The sequence below is a fragment of the Candoia aspera genome, chromosome 3 (assembly GCF_035149785.1).
Source record: "Candoia aspera isolate rCanAsp1 chromosome 3, rCanAsp1.hap2, whole genome shotgun sequence".
Classification (NCBI taxonomy): domain Eukaryota; kingdom Metazoa; phylum Chordata; class Lepidosauria; order Squamata; family Boidae; genus Candoia; species Candoia aspera.
Genome location: NC_086155.1, coordinates 35,552,344 through 35,578,025, shown reverse-complemented (window position 1 = coordinate 35,578,025; position 25,682 = coordinate 35,552,344). Strand labels below are relative to the sequence as shown.

Below are 25,682 nucleotides of genomic sequence, written 5' to 3'. Positions count from 1 at the left end.
AATGAATAATTGTAATTGATAAGGTGGGGCACTTTCAGGACACCTGAAAGATGCCTCCTTGTCCTATTGAGTAGCCTTCTGTCTCCAACTGGGAAAGATCTGTAGTGATTCAGAGAATGTAAAGTTGTTGCTATCAGCTGCAATGTGAAATCTGCTGCATGAAACTGGTTCATGCTCTGGTGGATGAAAATATCCTAAATGCATTCCTCTTTCCATGAAAATAACTACACTTTTCTCCACATATCTGGGATTAAGAGTCTGGCTGCCAAGCCAGAAATGGTGACTCTTATGGTACAATTGTAGGCATATTTAAACAGAAGTAAGGCACTATATTCAGCGAGACTTGTTAGTAAGTGTGCATATTAGAAATACAGTTATTCAGTTGTGCTACTGTAGGTTGATTAGTGTTTAAGCTGGGATGGGGAACAAATGTGTTGTTCATTCTTAGTTGTTTTTCAGGGTATTAATTACTTATCACATTACAAGCACTATACCAGAAATGGGCAACTTTTGGCAGTCCGGATGTCAGTTGCAGCATTAAGTGCCCCCATGGTATAAATCAAAATAATAGTGGTGGTGGTGGTGGTGATGATGATGATGATGATGGATTTCAGCTTCCATAATATTTGGCCAGACTAGCTAGAACTGTTCTACAATATCTGGAAGGCCACATACTGTCCATCTCTGACTAAGCTACAACCAGTAGATTTGTGGCCTGTCTTGTCTATATAAAATGCTTAAACTGGCAGGTTGCAGAAGAATGATATTGCCTCAGGATAGAGTGTGTATAAAATCAACTGGCTATCAGGAAAAAAAAAAAAATGAAATTATTTTACATATCTAGGTGTCGACTTCTGCTAGAAACAGGTTTCACTGTTATTGCCTGTTACTTTTAACATCTTTCTGCTAGGTACTGTGTTGCATAAACGTTGGGATGCAATGCCACATTAGTTTCAATTGAATGGCTGTTCTGCACACATATCTACCCCAACGTGTGGAAATATGTTGCTAAACAAAGTGAATAAAATGCTTTCCATAACTTTTACTGTATACATATGGGAGTTAAATTCTATCTATCTATCTATCTATCTATCTATCTATCTATCTATCTATCTATCTATCAACAACTTGTGCAGGCTTGTGGTTTTGTGCATGTCCTTGACAGTGTATTCAGTCAAACTTAGTGGAACACTTCTGAGTTAACATAAATGATTCTTCCCTTGAGTTTGTTGCTTCTTTGCAGTTGCAGTGAAGAATTACTAAAGGACAAAACAACAATAATTCTTGTCTAGTTTTGGAACAATATTGGAGAAGATGCTGGAAACTGCAAATACAAGTTCTGTCTATGTGTCTCCTACAGGCCCTAGGTAGAATAAGAACTCTGTGGTTGGAACAACAGTTAAGCAGAATAAAAAAGAAATTTGCCAGCATAAAACTAAATGCATAAATTATTACAAATCCCTTTTAGAGCAATACTTTATACTAGTTCAAAGGTCACAAAGATAGCTTCATTAGGAAAGATGGTATAAAAGAAACAGGTAGGAAGAAGGAAAAAGAAGGAAAAAAAGACTGTCTCAAGTCCTGCCATTCAAATTAGGCAGGGAAGTTGGCTGAATCCAGAATTCCCCATGGGGATGCTGGGATAAAGAAGCATCATTTTCTCATTTCTGAAATCTATAGGTCCAGCACTGTTCTTCAGCTGAATGCTGGATCATTGGAGAATGCTGCAATCCACCAGGGTGCTAGACATTCTCTGCAAAGGGTTTTAATCCCAAAGCAAAAGGTTAGTATGTATCAATGGTAGCTTGAAGGACATCATTCTCTTCAATTGGACATCATTCTTACATGAGATGAGAGATTATAATTATCATGCAGATTCCCAGCACGACATGCTGACTCATTTCTTTCAAATGGTCCTCTGGGTGATTAGATCACTAATACACAACTAAACTTACTAGTTAATGGGAGTTACATGAGCAGGTAGGCAGGAATATCCAGGAATCCTGTATCTGGGAGACATGACTGCCTTCTGAAAATGGGACAGTGTGCTCTTATCCTCCACATCCAGAGATGTGGTCATACTGGTTATCCATTGTCATTATCATTATCGTTGTTGTTGTTGTTGTTATTATTATTCAGCAATTTGATTGTTTGCAAAGGGGCGGAGGAATACAGCAGAGTTTTCATCTCAGCTATGCTGTGCAAAGTGGCCAAAAGGACGGGGGGGAGATAGGCAGGTGTCCTGCCTGAGTCACCCTCTGGGGTGGTGGCATCAGTGGAGGAAACCCCTCCAAGGCTGCGCCCGCAGTCTGCTGCTGGCCACGTTGGCACTTTGCTTGCAAAGCCCACTCTGCACCCAGTTCTTCTGGGACCGCCTTGGTGTGGGCAGTAGCACTGGCCCCAGGGGTAGAGAGGCTGGTGGTGGCTGTCCCAGTGACACCAGTTCTGGGCACCAGTTCTGGGAATGTGTGTGCGTTGCTTTGGTCACTCATTCCTCCCTTGCTGCCTTCCTCTTCCCTACCATGGCCTGCAGTGCTTGCAAGGCAGAGAGCCATGCCTCTTCCTGCTCCTGGATCCACAAGGGTAGACTGTTGCTGAACAGGGAGGTTTCCTAACCAGGCTGCCCGCTGGGGTTCTTGCCTGCAGGCATTGGAGGTTGGTTGGGTCCTGGTGCTTGTGCCATTTCTGCATTCATTGGCCCTTCTTGCCCTGGCTAGCTGGGGGAGTTGGGGTGAGAACGGCCGGAGCACGGCTCTTTTCCTGGCCTATGCCTGCTGGTTACAATGAGGACAGACCTGTGAGTTGGGTTCTTTCCGCTCCTTCTGCTAAAAGGTTTTCTAGGCTGCTGGGGGCAGGGGCAGTGGAATACAGCAGCCTCTTCATCTCGGCCATGCTGTGCAGGGTGGCCGAAAGGGCAGAGATTCAGGGGGAGACAGATGGGTGGGGGGAGTTGAAGTGGAGGCAGTTTGCATTCTGTGGGATGTTGCAACAGTCATAAATGCGGGCCAGACTCCAAGCATCTGGATTTTGATCACATGACCATGGCGATGCTGCGATGCTGTAAGTATGAGGATCGGTTGTAAGTCCATGTTTTCAGCAATGTTGTAACTTTGAATGGTCACTGAACAAATGGACGTAACCCGAGGACTACCCATATTTCTGAGAAAGCGTGCATAACAATTACCCTGTAATTACTCTACTTCAGTGCTCCTGCTACCGAGATTCACTAACTCCACCAGTGTCACTTTCTAGCTTCCTGAAGTAGCATAGCAGGAAAATTGGGAGGCTTTTTCAAATTAGTAGTTAAGTGGATGAGATTGTCTGCAAAGTCTCATATTTGTTCATAGGCAAAACTGAATGTAGTTTTTCTTTTTCATTCAGATATTCTTTAGTAATATCCTGTGATAGCACTGGTAGATGGTATACACGTTTTAAATTCATACATTTTAGAAAATATTTTCTTGGATTCATTCGCTGAATGACCTTGGACAGGTTATCATCCTCCTACAAATTGAGAATATCACAACAGGCATTGACCATCTGATGGTCTCTAAGTGGTTTCCAGTTCAATTTCTATCATCCTTGACTAGTGGTTATGCTGGCTCTGATTCATGAAAATTATAATATATAATACTGTATATAGATATAGGTATTTACTCTCTCTATATGTAGGCACCAGCTGGGGAACATCAGGATAATGTCTTTGTTGTAGGAGTTTGAGAATTGCATTAGAAACTTCTCAGACATTTTGGATAGATCAGTCGCGGGACATCTTCATACATTATAAGCACCATCATAGTTGGCCCATAATTCACAGTGAGATAGGAATTGAGACTTGAGAAATGTTGCTGCTAAAGCTTTGGACAGTTTCATTTTTTAACATGTACAGCCATGAAATACATCCAGCACCTTCTGATTTTGCAGGGATGTGATGGGAACTTAAGAGGCTCATTCTAAGCTTCTCTCCCGAGCATGCACCATACTTCTGCTTAACTTGGGTACTCAAATAAATATTGCCACTCCTATTATATCAATAATGATGTATTTAACACATATATTCACATACATATTTCCAATCCTCACAACTTTATAAGAAAGGCTAGCATTTGTTGTTGTTGTTGTTCACGTACTGCAGTGAATGCTGTCCAAGGTCTCCATATGGATTTATGCCTGAGATAAGTACTTCTTGGAGTATACTATATGCACTTAGTTATAACAGCACACCAGATCTCCATGATATCTCCCACTCCATCTGAGCTGTGCTGTGTGATACTCATCATGGCATACACTGGAAACCAGCTGCTGCATGATCATTGATTTTTCGAAAGAAGGTGACTGATGAATGCCAACAGAGTAGTAAGAAGAGGAAGGGGAATATGCAATGAACTGTGTGACAGGATCATACAGAGTTGTCACAGAGCTGAGAGCTGAGGACATACAGGACCCCTCCAGCCTGGATCTATTAAGTGAGGAAATGGTAAACTTCCTGATTAGAAAGCACTGGCACTCTCTCATTTATCCTTCTTGTTCTAATAATGGAGCATCTGAATTGATATTTACCTCTCAGGGACGATGTTTGACCATAAGCTGCAAAGGAGATCATAGTTCTTTTTTATTTTAATTTTTCCTAAAGCAATTTTTTTTATCCATTCTTATTCCCCCCCCCCACACCCAACCCTCCCGCCCCAATTACAAAGTGATTGCTGGATTATTGTTTCCTGAAATCCTAGGGCTGGAAGGGATCTTGGAGATCTTCTAGTCCAATCCCCTGCCCAGGGCAGGAATCCTCAGACCATTCCAGATGAGCGATTTCCCAAGCTTTGTTTGGAAATTCTAGCAGTGAGGCATTCACGACTCCAGGAGGCAGGCTGTTCCACTGCTTAATAGCTCTCACGGTCAGGTAATTCTTCCTTATTTCAGGTTTGAATCTGTCTCTATAGAACTTAAACTTCCTGCTTGTTCTGCCTTCAGGCACTCTGGAGAATAAAATCCACACCCCTCTTCCTTGTAACCATAATTTATGTTACGTCGGCCAGCTAGCTTGTTTCTTATTAATCTTGTCCTTAAGGAAACATCATGCCATGATATGACCAGAAATAGAAATTTATACATACTTTCCCCAATGTGGCACCCTTCAGACATGATGGATATACAACTCCCAGAATTCCCCACTTGGGAATCGGGAAAAGTGTTCTGGGAACTGCAGTCCCAACACATGGGGAGAGTGCCACATTGGAGAAGTATTACTATTACTATTACTATTAGCAGTGTTCCCTTATTAGGCATTTGGTAGGACTGGTTCCAAATTTATTTATTACATTTATTAATTTTAAGGGAGTGCTGGCCAAAGAATCCTCTGATGCATCCCTCTCTTCCCTGGCAGTGGCGGTGTGCTTGTCTGTTGGCATTGGCAGGGTTGTTCTAGCAAATGAAAATGATGTGTCACTTTGTCCTAGAAAAAACAATTATGAGGTTTCAAGGGTTGGACAGTGTTGGGGTGTTACAGCCAGTAGCCTCACAGCCAAGATTGCCACAAGCTGATGGTGACTCCAGAGTTGAATTAATGAATTAAGAAAATCATGTTTTTTCAGTTCCTCTTTCTGTTGGTTTCCTTTCAATATGAAATGGCTTAAGTGGCTTGGAGCAAAATGAAAAAAAGAAGTTATATATTAGTTTAGCAAATGAATGTTAAAAAAAAACCCCACCCTAACCATTAAATCAGACTAAGAGGGCATCTGGATAACCAGAATCCAATTGTTTTCAGGAATCCATAAAAGAAGCAAATAGAGGTAGATAATGTGATTCAAACGTAAGTGAAGTGGTGCAGACATCCAAGCTTTGGAGGTTCTTTACAACTGATCATGGATAAAATATAATTATATTAGTAAACACCATAACAATTACTGCTTCAAGACCCACTATTGGGGATAGATTTGTAACAAAACAAATTTTCCCCCTTTCCAGACTTATTTTGTCCTCACAAAGGTCATACTGCTTTGCTGACATTAATGACAGGATCCCTTGACTTAAAGATGTTTCAATAGCCCTAATTATTACTAGTTATGAATTATTGGGACTACTGCCATCTGTCACAGGCACCGGGGCTTTCCAAGCAATGTTGCAGTTGGTTAAATTATCATACAAACTACATCTAGAATATCAACAGGAAATGGTTCTAAAGTGCATTTATGTGAATGGTAAAATTATTCTGGGAGCATGTACTGCAGTCTCTGTTCATGTGATAAGAAAATCTACCTCTCCAGAAATTATTATGGATTTACTGTGGATGCCTTCCAGATGTGTTGGCCCTTCCAGAATTTCCAGTTAGCACGTTCATTGGCCATGTTCTCTGGGAATTCTGGGAGTTAGTGCCAACATATCTGGAGGGTGCCAGGTTGTGAAAGGATGCTTAAAGTCATGGCAACCCCCACCCCAAAACCACTTCAAATGCATTGTTTCCTAATCACCTTGCAAGCAAGTGATTCAGAATGATACATGAAGAAAAATAAGGTCCAAAAGATCTTTTCTTCTTCTGCATCAAAAATTGTAATATGACATACCTGACCTTGATTACAGCATCCCATTGTGGGAGGGAGAGACATTAGCTTTTCTTCCAATGCAAACTGTAGATCTGTATACTGTGTGTGTGGGGTGTGTGTGTGTGTAATGTAAATTGCTTCAAGGTTTCTTAATGGGAAGCAGGATACAAATATTTCAAATGAATAAATTATATACAGTAGATCAGGCTTCATAGCCATTATGGTTTATAAACCATCATTTATGACACAGTGTTTTATGTGAACTCCAATAATTGTAATTTATTTCATAAACTAGAGTAAAGCAAACCATAGGCTAATGTGGTGTGTGAACTAGACTTTAGCTGGGACAGGAACTGACAATGAGTTGACCTCTAAATATTGTTAGATTGTAACTTCCAGAATTCCTTAGATTGGCCATGCTAGGTAGGAATGATGGTCTTTAGTATTTGACATCTGGAGGGCTACATATTGCCCATCTCTGGAATAATACGACAGACTTTGTAAATTGTAATTCCCTATTGGACAATATTTTTACTTCCTCATTAATGAGCTTTTGAAAGCTATTGGATATTATTAGATATGGTCATTACCTGTTAAGCTATGTTGTTTTTAGAACCAGGCTGTCATATAAACCCAGATCTTGATCAAACTATGGTTAATGTTTTTTGCAAGTTAATTCACCTGGAACTTGACTCTGTGATTTATCCAGACCTGGAATGGAGGGTTACTTTAAAGTTGTTTCCTGTCTCTGCTCATAGAAACAGAGGTTAAAAGTTGCTACAAAATGGAGCTGCTCCACCTATATTATATTTGCTGTTCCTCTTCTCCTCTCTCAATTTTCTGGGCATATGAATGTATGTGTGGAAAGGGACCCAAAGACAGTAACTTCAACCTCAGTTAGATCACCAGAGATTGTTTTCTTTTTCTTTTTGTCCTGTACACTATTGATTGGAAGGAAAAAACAGGAAGAGTTGTGCACCATGCGTGTGGACATATCCCCATTGTTATGCTGATTGTCTAGTCCCAGAATCTCACCATGACTGAGCGGGCTACATATGCATTCTCATATATACAGTGCAATACATAGAGTATATTCTACATGAGAGCTAGTTTAGTGTAGTGGTTAAAGGTACCAGACTAGAAACCAGGAGACTGACAGTTCTAATCCTCCCTTAGACACAAAGTCAGCTTGGTAACTTTGGCCCAGTCACTTTCTCTCAACCTTAGGAAGATTGAGGTTACAAGTATCCAAGTATCCATCCATCAAAGCTTCATCATCAGTACCATGGACAGCAATTCTGCAGTCCAATTATTCAGGTAAATAAATTACAGTGATTTGGAGCAACTAGACTGCATTCTCATGACATGGCTGACTCTACTGCTAATCAGTGATGCAGTAGCTGATGATCAAAGGCATCCAAAGGCACTCTAGTTTTATTGGGAGTGGCCACCTTGGCTGGTATTCCAGCTACCTTGGAGATACTGACAGATTGTCCTGTTTAGTGTTTTGGACAATTGAATTAAAAAATAAAATAAAAACCCACTTGAGGACAGAACCATTGCTTGGAAGTAGTCTTAGCATCTTGTGAATCTCTTCCTGCACATTTCAGCAAAGTTTGTATGACAACAAAACAAAAAACAAAAACAGTGGAGTGCCTAGAGAAGCCTCATCCCACAAGGCTGCTGTAGGCTTCCATTGATGTGTAGGTAGCTAGAAGTCTTTACACTTTCCTGTAACTGTGTTTTTTTAAAGAATCAGTGTGTTATGTTATAGTCTCAGTCAAAGCAGGAATCTAGGGCTGAGAACACTGTCACTGTATGAATCTGAAGTCCACTTCTGAGAGTTGGTGCTTAGCAGTACCTCTCTTGATTTTATAACATGAGTTGCAAATCTCAGGCAGGAAGACCCCACCTGAGAAGGTGAAGTTCCATTTCCTCCCTAAAGTTGCTGCCATTAGTTTTTGAGAGATATTGGTTCTAGAGCATGACATTATTTATCTTTACAAAGAAGTAAAAATAAAAGGAGTTAGCCAAGTAGATCACCATGCATACTGATGGAGTCAGAAATAATTCAGCTGGCCATTGCTTTCCTCACCTTTTTAATACACAATCCAGATTGCCCTGGTAAAGAATTTAAATTTTAAGGACCAAGTTTATATAGCCCTGCAACTTTTACTAAAAATCTGGGTAGCATAAAAGTTTACCATCCATGCTGTCACAAAGTGTTTGCTCTCCTCTGTTTTCACATTTATCTCTCTTCTTTAGAATCAGGGTGAGGAGCTGTGCAGTTAGACATTGTCATAAGAACAGAAAAGCCACCTTAAGTTCTGTTTCCACAATGTCCAATGTAACGCTTCTGGGAAGCACACAGTCAGGATATGAGTGCATTAGCATTCTTTTGCCATGTTCTCTAATAACTGTTATTTAGAGGCATACTGCTTCCAATGTTGAAATATAGCCATGGTTACTAGACTCCATTGGCAGTTCATATGTTTCCATGCAAATAAATCTCACTGTATTTGAAGGGGCTTTCTTTTAGACAGCCATGCATTATCTTTCAATTTCCTATGGCACAAAGTTTGTGCTTACCCACCCCCAGAAAAAACTCAATGTTTATTTGCTTCTGATTATTCAAGAAAATGCTTCTAAAGTAGTGACACAAACATCCTCAATTGATGTTACATGACGACATTGGTTTGAAACCATTTCATCACTTGCTGGCCCAAGCTTCTTTTAAAATAAACATTTCTGTTTAATTCAAACCAAGAAATTTCAGAATATGGGGAAGGTGCTGTCTGGAGGTTTAAGAGGCATTTTCAATAATGGATGGCATTTTAATGAGAAAATACTTTCAGAATGGGGCCTAAATAAAATGTCCCCATTATATTTTTCTTCCACAGATTCAGTAAAGGGGCACAGATATCTCAGCATAACTCCACACAAACAATATCTCTACCCAGGTTTGCTTTGATCATGTTACAGTGGAATAATGAATAGCTAGCAGAACACCTGTTATGGGAAATGTCAATGGAAGGGTATTGATGTGTTTGAATATTGGTGTAGGAGAAGACTCCTGAAAATACCACGGGTAGCCAAGAAAACAAACAGATCATAGAACAAGGGTTCTTACTTGAGACACAAATGACTAAGCTCAAATTATCCTATTTCAGACACAGTATGTAAAGACCTATATCTCTGGAGAAGGCTCTAATGCTGGGAAAGGTGGAAGGAAAGAGAAGAAGAGGGCAACCAGCAGCAAGGTGGATGGATTCCATTACAGTTGTGATGGATGAACCATTGGAAGACCTGAAGGACCAAGCTGGGGACAGATCATAATGGAGAAAATCTGTTTATGTGGTTGCTAAGAGTTGACACTAACTTGATGGCACATAATCAATCTAACGAACAGGACTACGCAGACTTTGATAAAGATGGCTACTCACCAGCAGTCTGATGTCAGTATCTGGATCACAACTTGAGCTGTAAGTAAACATACATATAAGTATATATATATTTTAAAAATGAGTAACATCTATTTTCAGTTGCTAAACAGTCAAAACAGATGCATGCAATTAAGTAAGAAGAATTCTTGGAAAAATCAGTAACTTTAAAAACATGATTTCCAGGGAAATAGTAATTTTGGTTTATTATATAATGATGCACATTATAAAATACTGCTACCTTTACATTCAAATTGCACTTCTAATCCAATTGTATCAGAGCAATTCAAAAGGAATCTTGAAAATAAAAGTAATAGTTCTGTGATTCTCCAGAGCAAACATGTAGGAGAAGCAGGATTGTGATTTTATTGTTATTAAAGAACAAATAACATATACACTCCAGGCTTATGCTTCAGTTGTTCCTTTCTTAAAACACTCATTTTAGTGCAGGAATATGAAGGGAGTTTCCGTAGCTCATATCATGACATAACATACATGGTGGTGTTTATATATAGCAAGAAAATTGCATGTAAGACCAATAAATGCTTATTTACAGTACAGGTATAGATCTAACAATATATTAAATTTGTGGTTGTAATGGTTGCCTTATTCTGACATACTCAGCCTCACAAGCAGGTTCTTAATGAAAACTGATTTATTGAAAGAATAGTGTGCAAATACAAAGAAAGCTGAGAATGACCAAAAGCGCGCCAAATGCAAACTAAAAACCCTCGCTTCAAACCCGATCCCGCCCCTCGCCCCACCATAGCAACCACCCCCTCCCAGGTGTTAGTAACCGTTACACATCGGCCTGGGAAAGTAACCTTGAACACATGCAATGACCCAAACATACATTCCTCAGTAACAGTAAGGATATGAAATTCTCCTCCCAGCAAATGACAGACACGGATCAGGAAATTGACATGCGAAACGTTACGATGTATCCAGACCATTGGAACCATGAACATGACAGTGGTGATTCAGTGTATTGTATGTACTGTTTCTTGAGGACTAGCTTCAATCTATTACTATTTCTTAATTTTATTCTTTCAAATTGTTTCTACCTCTACTAACCTTTTGGCAATATCCTGAAGAATGAGCAACCCATCCTTTGTGGTTTTGTACTTGCTTGTACAGATTTTTTTTTTCTTTTGTTCCCCTTTGTTCTTCCTGCATTGGACATGATGGTTTCGCTACTACCTTCTTTAAAGAATTACTGTTTATGCAACTAATCTTAGAAAATTGTAGACCTAGTTTTATGAGATTCTGAAGACCCATCCTTATGAGCAGATCCTCTGCTTGACTGCTGAACAAAAACTCAGGAAAAGCCTTCTCCCTGCAAAATGTGTGCCCTCCAAATCTATATTGTATCCTTGGATATGAACCCCCTCTAGCTATAAGGGCTAGCACCATGTTTACCCGTTCACTATGTGCCATTCACATAGACAGAAATTGAGGTAAGTTCTTCTTGGGGCTTTTATTACATGTATCAGCTACATGAATGGCTGAAATGCTATAGATTGTAGGCCATGAAATTGAAAGCTGCCATAAACCCAAATGGTATATTAATGGGTACTTCAACAAGCCCTAATATGCAGACTTGTATTTTAAATGCCAGAGGAATAACCTTCTGCTATCTAAAAAACTCTACAGTCTTAGAACTAGCTTGCTATAGCAATATGCAATTAATTCAGATGCTGACTTTCTTGAATAAATATGATTATACACTTCAATCTAACATGCTTACAAATAAGCCCTAATTTTTGCATCAAGTAAACCTCTTCAGTTACTGTTTTCTTTTGGAGGGTCTAATGGTACTGCTGTACAGCTACAGTAATTGGTCTCCTCTAGTCTGAATACCAGCTACATATCTGCGGCAGGTACACAAAATATCTATGCCTGAATCACACTCCAGTATAAGTCCCGGTGGGCTCCTTTCTTTCACTAAAAAACAGAAAGCCACATTTCTAGTTTGCCCAAATTTCTGTACTGGAATTTAGCACAGCTATGTCAGGCAGAGAAAGAAAGAGAGAGAAAAAAACTGAAACAAAGCCTAATTAGTTTTGGATTAATCTTTTAAGGGCTGAAAGAAGAAATAAAGCTGCTGACACAGATTTTTTCCAGGTCACTCAAAGGCAAACTAATTCCTAAACTGCAGGAAACAATGTGGTCAGATTTTTTAAAAAATGAGCTAATGCAGCAAAGAAGGGAGTGAAGTGATTTTGGTGGGTAGACATGAGTTAGTGAAATAAGATTGGAAGCATTCAGAAACTATACAATTGGACAGGGTACTTCTACATGACCACTGCTTTCACTCTCCCACTGCCATAAAACCAGTTTGAAAACATCTTCACTTCAGCCAACTTAAAAACATTGAGTACAAGAACCAAAAACATTCCTCTCTCCTGAACTAACAAGTCCTGTGGTAGAACAGCAATAACAACACACAAATCACAACTCTGTGCCATATTAAAAGGAAGGAAAATACATTATTTCTATTTCTCCCACATACCTATATATCACGTTAGGTTCATTTGTCTGGTTATCTGAAAAAATTCGTATTGGTCTTATGAGATGGGAATTGAAAAGACAACAAGGCACCTTTCCACTTGAAAAACCTGCTAACACTTCTGCAGCCTAGGAGCTGAGAGGTGGGGTAAGACAAGAGAAAACGGCCCACCCAGCAGCTCCACAGGGGCCATAGCAGTTCAGAAAACAAACTAGCTTCACAGTGGTTTGAAGTACGATATATTACTGCTGAGCCAGGAATAAATCACCCGAGTTACCTAGCAGGAGCAATAGGAACTCAGGGGCATGGAGCCAATCCTGGATGTGGCTAAAGTTCAATAATATGGAATAGACAGAGAAATGGAAGAAATCAGGGTGAAATCTTGTACTGGTACACATGCTGGGTGCAGGACTGATATTTATTAAGGATAAAGATTAGCATTTTAATGTACACTTTGGTATATAGTAAAATGACAATAAAAGCATATCCTATCCTATCCTATCCTATCCTATCCTATCCTATCCTATCCTATCCTATCCTATCCTATCCTATCCTATCTTATCTTATCTTATCTTATCTTATCTTATCTTATCTTATCTTTATCCTGCCTTTTCTCCAAGATGCTTAGAATTACTTAAATGCTCTTTTCTTCTCATAACAATCTTGTGAGGTAGATGAGACAGAAAGTTAATGACTTGCCCATGGGTATGTCATGTCTTAATTGAAATGGAACCCAGTGCTCTTAATCTGTAGTTCTCTTTATTGTATAACATTGGCTGAGTGCTAATATTTTTAGGTAACAAGACAACCTTACATTTCTCAGTGAAGTAAAAAGATGCAAATGAATGCAAATCTCTCTCTCTCTCTCTTTCCACACACACACACACACACACAGATGTGCATACATATACATACACATACACGTACATGTGTGTGTACACACCCACTAGACTCAATGCATTTTTGGTTATTTCCCAAATAAAGGCAGAATCAGAGGAATGGGAAATGGGAACAGGTGCTTCTCAGAGAGGTTCCCATTTCTGTCACCCCTGGGTTCCTCAGAAAAAAGGCCCTTTTTATCTATGAAGGAAAGTTGGCTCATACAGAAAGTTGGAAATAAAAAAAATATGGTTGCAATTCTAAGCATATGAATTGGCCATTAAGTGAATAAGGTCATATAAAACATACCATTATTCCTTTTTCAGAAAGTTAACATGTAGGAGAAACAGTCCCCAGCATATTTTCCAATACTTCTCCCAGAATGCTTTTCTGACACACCTCCCTCCTTCCCACCATTAGCTGCAATGTGACTTCAACTGTAGCTTCAGAAATGTGCTTGATCAGCATGGCAGCCTGTCCTGTAACAAACCTGCCAAAGAAGGTCATGAATGTGCCTGCTCAGCCTGCTGATTTATCTATTATTAATTTCACTGCATAAGCCCTAATCCACGTCAGTTCCTTTCCATCAATCACCAGAATGTCAAAGAGGTAGAATGTCTACTCCCTTATTAATTTAGGCTGTGCCCTAGAGAGATCAGTATTGTTATTAAATACACAGGAAATACAAATGGCTATTCCAAATTGCCATACCCTCCATCAATCCTATAGGAACAAAATTTCCATTTGTGAAAATCATGTGTGAAAGAAGGCAAAGGGGTTAGATGAAATAATCACTGTGATTCATTGGTTTGGCTTGAAATGACATGTGCACTTTTGTAGGGATAAGCCAGTTTGAACTCAGACTTACTTCTGAGTAAACAGGATAATTAGCTTTTAGCAACAGATAACATGGCCCCTGATAACTTCATGGGATTAAAAACAAGCAAGGACTGTGTTATTTGGGATTATTGAAAGAGGTGCATCTTTCTATGCTTGTACCAGTGATTCACATTTTATTTCTTGGCAAGGCAGAAAACAACAAATCTTAACTATGTGCCAACTTGCTAACAAATATTAACATGTGCTAAGAGCTAACAGGCTCATACAATATTTTGAATCCATACAGCACTCCTGAGATTTGCCCAAGCTGTCAGCAGATATCCTGGAGTCTGCATAACTGCTGTGTGGCTTGATGCAATGAGTGCAATGTACCCAAGATCCAAATAAATTCTGATACAAAGGTGACCTCAGAGGGCAAATGCAAGAAGGTCTGGCATAAGGAGAACAAAGACTGTGCAGCCCAAGAGAAATTATGATTCCTGGAAGGTAGGTTCATCCTGTCTGGATTTGGGGTTTGAGTTTACTTTTCCTATTTTCTTACAGTATTCACTGTCTAGCAAATGCCAAAACTGTTCTGATAACTGAAGCATTTCAGGCCACTGCAGATAAATGATGTGCTAATCATTAGGAGAAGCTGGATCACTATGGCTACTGCTTAAGTTTAGGGAAGCAACTGAAGTGAGAAACTTGTACCTTTAAATTGAATTTGGTCTTCCGAGTTCACAACTGTGGAGTAATCTCAAGCATGTTTTCATGGCTCAATATGGGCCAGATGCTTTGGCCACTTCAAAGGCACCTGAGATGCTCTCTTATTTGATGGAATCCATGACAGAAGTAAAACCCATAACATATATTTATCCAAAACACAGGGATATTTCAAACATGGACTAAAGAACTGGTATTGCAGATAATGTCCCATTAATGGTTTCATGTTCTTAAAAATGTTTAAATGATATCAGTGGATTTGAGATTAAGGTTAATTCATGAAAAATTATATTTAGAGCGTATTGGACTCCCAAAAAATATACTCAAAAATATGGACATCAGCTTTTCTTTGTTGGAGTTGTAAAAAATTTGAGTGTTCATTGGCCCATGTGATAAGGTCCTGTGATCATTTGTCACTTTTTTGGAATGATATTGCAGTGTATATAGTAGATTTATGGGAAAACTTTTAAATGTTAAAGATGTCAATGTTATGTTGAATTATATACCAAAGCTTTGGAATTCGACTGTTTATCAGGAATTATGATTTTATCGTGCATGGGGTTGATGGCTAAAAGAATAATATTTAAAAATTGGAAAAATGTTATTGCTCCAGATTTTAAAGAATGGCTTTTAGAAATCTGTAATTTATCTGTCCTGGAAAAGCCAGCATTTTCCACTAATCAAAGGATGAAGCAATATGTTCTTCTTTGGGAAGATTTTATGATATTTTACAATAATATTTTGAATCTGATTACACTATAGTATTGATTAGTAAACTGGTGACTGACTATAAGTTTCAGCTATAAGGTAGATTGCTTGTTTGTTTGTCAGTGGTTTTTCCCCCTTCTCTTTTCTTTTTCTGGTTTTTATCATATTTTTATGTTTAAGGATTTTTTATTTTAATTTTGTTATTCTAGTGTATTGCTTATAATTTGTATTCTTCTAAAATAAAAATGAATAAAAAGCAATTTTAAAAAAGGAGATGACTTGTTAGTGATGCACAGATGGCACAGCCTCATCTCATCATTACATGATGGGCAATAATAATGGCATTACGGAGCACACCTACCATAGAGTAAGTCGTTCTGCAATGTGGTGGTAGGGAAATAGAGAAGGGTGAGGGAGGAGAGGACCATGCCTTTTTTGCCTTTGGCTTGAAATGGAGATGAGCACCGCCCCCTAGAGTCAGACACGACTGGACTTAATGTCAAGGGAAACCTTTACCTTTACTAATAACAATAAAGCCATTGAATGTCCCCCCCACCATTTCTCTGGGCAACACAAAGCACAGGTTAAAACAAATCATGCTTCTGTAATTGTATGAGATAAGACTGAGTTTTTGGATCACATTCTGTATTCATATGTCTACCTGTTCATATTAAATAGAATGTGGCTCTGGACTTTACGCACAAAACCTTCTCCTTATCGCATAACCTTTCATTTCTTCTGGTATTTCTCTTCTAGACATGCTTACTATCACAAGAAGAGCCTGGTTGGAAGAAAGGATAATGTCAGCAGTAGAATTTCAGTGGTGGGAGATTTGGGACAGGCAAAAGAATCTTCTTCAGACACAAGTCAGGTATGTACTTTTACCCATGTAGATGTGTTTGTAGAGAGTGCACATACTGGAAGTAGTTATTATAGAGCAGGCAATAACACTACTGATTCTGTTTCAGATTTCCAGGGATCATGAACCTTTTTGCCTACCTTCCCAGAGTTTTGCCAGACCAATTACACTCATAACTGTCCACCTCTGTCTAATCTGAGATGTTCTGCCTTCTCCCTCATTCCACATTGCCTAATGAAAAGAAAATGGGACTGAGTTAGCAGCTTCTGCTCTTGCTTATGTGCATTCATTACATTATTTTAAAAAGCCCTTGCAATGACTCTGTATGATGAGAAAACCTTCTCTTCAAAGATGATAGAATCCTCTGAATGTACAGGTTATACACAGGTTCTCCCGATGCTATGATAAGGACTATCACTCATGGGTGGCCTGTTTTCTGACTCTCCACCTAATTTAACTTTCCCTTCTCAGGTAGGATATCTCCTTGAAAATGCTCCCTGTATAGCTATTAATCTTTTTAAATTGGCACAAACTGAAGATTTTTTAAAAGTATAATTACTTTGCAAGGGACATTTTTAGGAGTTTGGAGCAGAAAGGATTAATTCCTTGAAAATCACCTTCTATGCAGCAATTAGTCATTTTTAAAAAGTTTTTATTGGCTCCAATAAAATCTTTTTAACTGCATATATAGTTGTTTAGTGAGACCAGAGTGCAGTGGGGGTAGGGGAAGCTGTGGAAGGAAGAGAAAGATGACAAAAATGAGTAGATGGATGAGAGTATGCATGTTCAGAATGTGTGCATTGATCTATATTCAGTCAGCTTATTATTCCATCAAATTTCTTTCTTGTTCTGCATTTTTTTAACCTCAAGGAAATCTGCATTTGCTTGGCCTACTGGTTAAGGCGCTGGGCTAGAAACCAGGAGGCTGTGAGTTCTAGTCCCGCCTTAGTCATGAAAGCCAGCTGGGTGACCTTGGGCAGCCCAACTCACCTCATAGGGTTGCTGTTGTGGGGAAAATAGGAGGAGGAAGGCGTATTAGATATGTTCGCCGCCTTGAGTTATTTATAAAAAAATAATAAAGGCGGGATAAAAATTAATTAAATAAATAAATAATATCAACTTCCCATATATGAAAATGTATACATGTGTACATATTCTTACATATACATTTGTATGTATATTGCATGCATCTTTCTAATGGATGTATTTTAGAATACCTTATTCCCAAAATAAGCAGTTTTGTATGCAACTTTCCCTAAGTAAGGGAAAAAGTTGTTTAAAGTTTGTGAAACCCTTTTGAATTTCTGATATTTCTGCCTAAATATGATCTAAAATGTGATCTGATCTCTACACAAATCCTAAAACTAGATAAAGCTAGCCCAATTAAACAAATGAGTCAAAAACATTATACTTGGTCTCTCATGAGCACTGATGGTGAGCAGGAGGGGGCCCCTATCCAGGGGGGAAAACGCATGCGTAGTAGCGAGAATTTGAGCTGTCATTTAAAGAGACACAGAACAGACCCACCTTGACTTTTGGGGTTTATCTGTATGGATTTTCTCACACTTCTTCAGTTTGTTAGGATTTTCTGTCTAATGTAGCAGTAATAAAACACTGGAGACCTATTCCTCATCTCAGCGTGGTTCCTGCTTGTTAGGACATCAATCCTAACAAACTGAAGAAGCGTGAGATAAACCCCAAAAGTCAAGGCGGGTCTGTTCTGTGTCTCTTTGAATGACAGCTCAAATTCTCGCTACTACGCATGCGTTTTCCCCCCTGGATAGGGGCCTCCTCCTGCTCACCATCAGTGCTCATGACAGGTCATTGATTTATTGAGGAAAATGATCCAAAGCTACATATTTGTGTGTGGCAAAAGAATATGAACCTCTAGGATTATCAGTTCATTTGAAGGAGAAATTAGAGTCAGGTGTTTCAGTCAATGAGATGACAATCAGGTAGGAGTGTGGGAGGTCCTGCCTTATTTAAAGAACAGAATTCTGAGTATTCACTATCAAAGTCTGATCTTCACAATCCAGGTATGTGGAAGTGTGTCATGGCTTGAACAAAGGAGATTTCTGAGAACCTCCAAAGAATAGTGGTTGATGCTTTCCAGGCTGGAAAAGGATACAAAACTATTTCCAAAGAGTTTGGATACCACCAGTCCACTGTCAGGCAGATTGTGTACAACTGGAGGCAATTTAACACCATTGTTACCCTCCCCAGGAGTGGTCAACCAACCAGATTTCTGGTGGGGACATGGCCAACTGAACAGCTGTGTCCACGAGCTCTGCGGACAGAACTGACAATGCAGTGGTTTTTTGGGCTTGGGCAGGCTTTTCCCGAAGCCCAGAGCATTTTTACAGACAAAGGAAATGCTCGGAATCATCCCATCCGTCCTCCAGAACGGTGACTTGCAGCGAGAGAATCGCAAACAGCGTCTGCGCCAATCTGGTAAGAGCCACTGGGAGGCTGGGACGTCGCCATTTCCAAGCCACGCTGTAGCCTTAAAGAGACACTAAATCAAGCCACCCCATTTCTAAGTCACCTAATTTATATATATATATTTTAAGTTAAGTACCCTAAGAGAGGCTTTTTACAGCAAGGAGAAGCGTTCTCTCTTGGTGCTTATCGTTATTTCTGGGATTAATTTTTACAAAAAAAATTCTATTTAAGTTTTCGCTTGTTACCCTTTTAAATACTAAGGAGGATTGAGAATAAATAATTGCATCCCTGCTACTATTTTGTATTGACTTTGAAGAATTTAATATTTTCCTAGATGTTGAATCTTGTCATGACCCTGTTGCAAGGCACAAAGAGCCTCACAACGTGGATCATGATCATTAAGAAAAAGAGGAAGGAGATAATTAAATCAGCTCTTGAATCAAGCACCCAAAGCACCCACACCCATGGAATCATATGCAGCTGAATAGAAGGACTTCAGATAAGCAGCGATAAGCCGCACCTGGTGCCCTGGAAGACACACCTGAACCAAGAGGACAAGGACAGCAACCGGGAAAACGCCCCCACAGCCATCAAGAAACCCATCAAGGGGAATGGGGACAATGAAGGGTGGAGGAGCACGGGACCCCGCAAGAGGGTATGTACAGGGCACCTCAACACCGCACCCCCATTCCCGTTTTTCTATCTGTCAGTGCCGTTTCAATAAACCGGAAATCCTTAATCCCTATTAAGTGAGTCCGTGTCTTATTTGGAGCGAGGCTGACCGCGACATAAAAACGGGAATCCACAAAAAAATTTTTACCTAGCACCAATCCAACCAGCTTGTGAGGGACCCAGCTAGGTATGAAGAACCACGGAGCACGGCAACGCAACCACTCGGCACCCAGTGGAGAAACTCCCTCCCCTCGGGAGGGATGTGCCTGAGGTCCCGGCAGCGCAATGTCCAGGTAAGTATGGGATCCAGCTCAGAGGAAGAGGAGTGGGGGGGGAACACCCAGGTGTCCCATGGCCAGCGGGCCACGGCGCGCGAGATGGGGGGATCCCCTCTAGGTTCGCCCGAGACCCCGGCGGGACCGAAGGACGGACTGTCATCCACGATGACCAGAGGCGAGAGCGAGTGGAGAGCCGAGCGCACTGGCGGGAGTCAGCCGACGGCAGCGAGGTTGGACGCGCTGGAGGAGGGGGTGTGAGCGATACGGCTGCTGCTCCAACAGTTGACGGTGGCGCAGGAACCCCGCGGTGGCAGCATTGTGGAGGCGCACCCGGACGAGAGATGGCGGGACGACCTCGCGGGCGGTGGCGGCTACGGCGGAGCCCGGTCCTGGGAGCCCACCTGACAACTGGAGGCGCACCCGGACGAGGGGCGGAGCGGCGACCCAGCGGGCGGCGGCGGCTACGGTGGAGCCCGGTCCCAGGAACCCACCCAACGACTGGAGGCGCACCCGGACGAGAGACGGGGCGACGACCCAGCGGACGGTGGTGGCTACGGCGGAGCCCGGTTCCAAGAGGCCACCAGATGGACGACATCCCACCCTCCCACCCTGTCGATGAGCCGACCTACTTGCGAGGAGACCCAGAGAGAGACGACACCGACACCACCAGACGCCGGGAGCCGATTCGACCCGCACCAGCCCCCACGCAGCATGCTGCACGGCCCAGATGTGACCTGGAGCCAGGCCAGAATGGCAGCCAAGGACTTTGGCATAAAGTTTGACGGGGACCCCTCGAAACTCTCCTTTTTCTTGACAAATGCGAGGTACTACCTCGAGGAATGGGGTCCCTGTTTCAGGACTGAATGGGGCAAAGTCAATGCCCTCGCCATAAAACTAAAAGGACGGGCCGCTGATTGGTACATCCAATTGTGCCAATCAGGCGCCCGGGCGCTGCAGGACAGCACAGAATTCCTTCGAGTGCTGGAACTGCACTTCAGGGACCCCCTGGAGCAAGAAAGAGCAAAAAGGACTCTGAAAATGCTACGGCAAGGACAGCGCTCCGTGGCAGAGTATGCCATGGAATTCCAAGCCCTAGCCGGAAAAGTGGAAGTATGGTCTCAATCGACCCTGATTGAGAAATTCAAAGAAGGACTTAACTTGAACATGCTCCGGTGGGCACTCTGCCGCAACAACCCCAACTCCCTGACCGAGTGGATCCGGCTGGCAGGGGAAGCAGAGGACGCCCACGACACGTTCCGCCAAGCCCAGAGGGAAGCACAGCAGGCGGAGGCAGCGAGACCATCACGGACAGCTGCAAGGCCGGGGAAGGCGAGATCCCAACTGTGGAAGGAGGAACGGGACCGGCATTTCGCAAAAGGGCAGTGCTTCACGTGCGGTAGGGACGATCATAAGGCGGCAACCTGCCCCAAACAGACACCCAGAGAGAGCACGCGGAGGGCACCAGCTGCACCAACCCCAGCGCCAAGAAAGCGACCAGCGAGGGGGGAGTATCGAGGCAGACATTTCCCCTACAGCTCAGAGGAGGAGTGTCATGAGTGCCGTTGAGCTAAAGTCATCAGCGCAATGGCACACATGACAATGACAAGGAAATAGGTGAAGGGGTACAAGTTAAGTAGCCATCAACCCACAACGACTAACGGCCAACAAACAATAGCTAAACGGATCACGGAGCCACCCAAGCCATCAGCGGCAATACAACGGGGATCGCCCAGCTGAAAGCAATCAGCAGAAGAATGGAAACCTGATAATGGGCGATCCCGGAAACCCTCACCCACCGGCAGGGCAACGCATGGGACAAAGGGGGGTGACGTGACCGTGAGCGAGGGGGCGCTGACCGGCGCGGGGTATTTAAACCCCACACCGGCGCGCTCCTGTCACTCTCAGCTTTTTTCTACCAACGCTGTACCTGCCCTGCAATAAACCAGAGCCTGATTCGCAAACCAGTGTCTGAATGTTATTCAGAGGTAGGCAGCGCATGACAAGGAGGGAAGCAATCCTGACGAGCCGACGGGAAATGCCAGCCACCTGGCCTAATGGGCGCCAAAGGACAGGTGGAGAAGAGCAACAGGCGCACAGACAGAGGGGTGAGTGAAGAGTGCCCCACCCTCTGTGTCCGTGTCACCCTCACCCATGGGGAAAAGACTGAAAAGGTCTGGGCACTGATTGACTCTGGCTGCTCTAAAAGCTTAATGCACCCAGACCTGGTAGCCGCTCTTAACCTCCGCTGCTATCCACTTCAGCACCATTTGGTGTTTACTCAGCTTGACAGAACAGCAGCGGGAGGGGGCCTGGTCACCCAATACACCGGCGAAACCGCGCTACGGCTTGGCAGCCACGAGGAAAAATTGGCTTTCATCGTGGCACCGGTGGGGCAACCCCTACTGATACTAGGAATCCCATGGCTCATGCAGCAAAACCCAGTCATCAACTGGAAAACCAGAGAGATCAAGTTTGCTGACGGGCGCTACCAAGCACCCACAGGGGACAAGGTCCCCCAGGCAGCAATGGGAAGAGCAACGACAACCTCGGAGCACAGAGAGACGGCGCTGCCAGACGGCCTGCCACCAAACTACGTGGACTTTGCAGATGTCTTCTGCGAGAAGGAAGTGGACAGACTCCCCCCTCACAGAAAAACAGACTGCTCCATCGAACTGGTCCCGGGGGTGCCTCTACCCAAACCCAAAATATACACCATGACCCCGAGGGAGCTGGCAGCGTTAAGGGACTTTATAGATAAGAACTTGGCGAGGGGTTTTATCAAGCCTGCAAACTCCCCAGTAGGAGCACCGGTCCTCTTTCGCAAAAAAAAGGATGGGTCACTGCGGCTCTGTACAGATTACCGGGGCCTGAACGCAGCATCTGTATCCAATAAAAGCCCCCTGCCCCTAATAAAGGACAAATTGTCCCACCTGGCAAAGGGCAAGGTATTCTCTAAACTTGACCTAAGGGAGGCCTATTACCGCCTAAGGATACGGGAGGGAGATGAGTGGAAAACGGCCTTCAACTGCCCATTGGGGTCATTTCAATACAAGGTGCTACCTTTTGGACTGGCAGGGGCACCGGGTGTATTTATGCAATTAATCAACGAGGTCCTGCGCGACCACCTTTTTAAGGGGGTGCTGGTTTACCTCGATGATGTGCTAATATACACGGAAACAGAGCGTGAGCATGAATGGCTGTTAAGGGAAGTGCTCAAGAAACTGCGCAAGGCAGAGCTGTTTGCCAAGCTCTCCAAGTGCGAGTTTCACAAACAACAAATTGACTATTTAGGGTACAGGATTTTGGAAAAAGGGATTGAAATGGACTCGAGCAAGGTCCAAGCAATACTGGTGTGGGAGCACCCATGCACGAGGAGGCAACTTCAAAGTTTCCTCGGATTCACGAATTTTTACAGGGGGTTCATCCCGGGGCTGGCAGAGATTGTACTACCCCTGACCAACCTCCTAAAGACCAAGGGTTTGGGGGACATGCGCAAATCGAGAAACCCGGGGGCAGTGCTAAACTGGACAGCTGACTGTCAAACAGTGTTCGAGAGACTAAAAAACCTGTTTACAGCTGAGCCAGTACTACAACATCCTGACCCCACCAAGCCCTTCATAGTGCAGGTAGATGCCTCCGACTCCTCCATCGGAGCTCTCCTACTACAAAGAGATGCTGACAACCAGCTGAAACCCTGCGCGTACCTTTCCCGCAAATTCTCCGAAACGGAGAGGAGATGGCACGTATGGGAAAAGGAGGCGTTCACAGTGAAAGCAGCTCTGGAAACTTGGAGGCACCTGCTGGAAGGGGCAGCTGCCCCTTCGAGGTATGGACAGACCACAAGAACCTGGAGGCTCTCAGCACGCCTAAATGCCTCAGCCCGAAGCAGGTGCGCTGGGCACAGTTCTTCAGCCGGTTCAATTTCACGCTGAAATTTATACCGGGCAGGAAGAACTTCCTGGCGGATGCCCTCTCCTGACGGCCACAGGACGACACGCAAGCCTCAGACATCGTGGGGACGGTATGGACCAACAAACAACTAGGCTGCCTAGCTGTCATGCGCAGCCATACGAGGAATCAGCACACGGCAGCACGAACGCAAGAAAACGAACAGAGCCGCCGTTCAATTTCACCCAACTGGCAACAAAAACTCGCACAAGCACTACAAACAGATACATGGTTACAAAACAACCGACACCTTTTATCTATCCAGGACAGCCTAGCCTGGAAAGAGAAAATCTTGTACGTACCAGAGTCATTGCGGGGGGAAGTTTTAAACCGCTCACACAATGACAAGACTGCGGGGCATTTTGGGTTCGTAAAAACCCTACATCTAACGAGACGGCAATTTTGGTGGCCAAGCCTGAGAAAAGACATTAAAGACTACGTAGCCACCTGCCCCACATGTGCCACCTCCAAACGGAAGGGGGGGAAACCTCAAGGGCTGCTGCAGCCAGTAGCCAGGCCCTCTCGCCCCTGGGAAGAAATTTCCATGGATTTTATTGTAGACCTCCCACCCAGCCAAAGGAAAACAGTCATCTGGGTGGTAAAAGACTACTTTTCAAAACAGGCACACTTTATTCCTTGCGCAACCATCCCCACCGCGCAACAGCTGGCACGCCTGTTCCTGACACACATATACAGGATCCATGGCGCCCCCTATAGGTTGGTGACTGATAGGGGCACACAGTTCACGTCAAAATTTTGGAGGGAATTTTTAAAACTCATTGGCACCAAACAGGCACTATCCACGGCGTGGCATCCACACATAGACGGATCTACAGAGATCCTAAACTCAACCCTTGAACAGTTCCTGAGGACATTCATAAATTACCAACAGGACAACTGGGTGGACCTGCTACCCTTTGCAGAGGTAGCCTACAACAATGCAGTGCACCAGAGCACTGGCCACACCCCATTTAAAGTGGTCTACGGAAGGGACTTTGTACTGATACCAGAACTACCTCAACCAGATGCCCCACCCTGCTCACCAGATGACTGGGCGGCACAACTGGCGACAACCTGGCCAATCATCCAAACGGCTCTCGCAGACGCAAAAACCACGTACAAGACATTTGTGGACAATCACAGGGCGGAGGCACCGAACTACAAAGTGGGAGATAGGGTCTACCTCTGCACTAAGTTCATAAAAACCTCACAACCCTCGAAGAAACTGGCACCGAAATTCATCGGACCCTTCAAAATAACAGAAGTTATCAATCTGGTGATATTCAAACTGGAACTGCCACACGATCTATGACGGATCCATCCAGTATTTCACTGTGCCTTGCTGAAACCAACAAGCCCATCCAAATGGCACACGGAAGACCCACCGCCCCCACCCATCATGATAGATAAACAACAGCATTTTAAGGTACGGGAGATACTGGACTCAAGAAGGCAAAGGGGTACTCTACAATACCTCGTTAAATGGAAGCATTTCCCACACCCAGAGTGGGTCCAGGCACAACACGTCTTAGCAAAACAACTGACTAGATGTTTCCACAAGGCATATCCAGAGAAACCAGCACCCTAAAGACATCTTCGGGGGGCAGCATGTCATGACCCCGTTGCAAGGCACAAAGAGCCTCACAACGTGGATCATGATCATTAAGAAAAAGAGGAAGGAGATAATTAAATCAGCTCTTGAATCAAGTACCCAAAGCACCCACACCCATGGAATCATATGCAGCTGAATAGAAGGACTTCAGATAAGCAGCGATAAGCCACACCTGGTGCTCTGGAGGACACACCTGAACCAAGAGGACAAGGACAGCAACTGGGAAAACGCCCCCACAGCCATCAAGAAAC

At 43.0% G+C, this 25,682-nt stretch overlaps 1 protein-coding gene across 1 annotated transcript in view; it reads right to left on the bottom strand.

The window, feature by feature from the left end:
• Positions 1 to 25,682, bottom strand: part of SYT2 (synaptotagmin 2) — a 145,623-nt gene that overhangs the window by 57,411 nt on the left and 62,530 nt on the right. Inside the window, 1 exon segment of the mRNA XM_063297358.1 lies at positions 9,983 to 10,019. The gene's annotated coding sequence lies outside the window, so the exon portion shown is untranslated.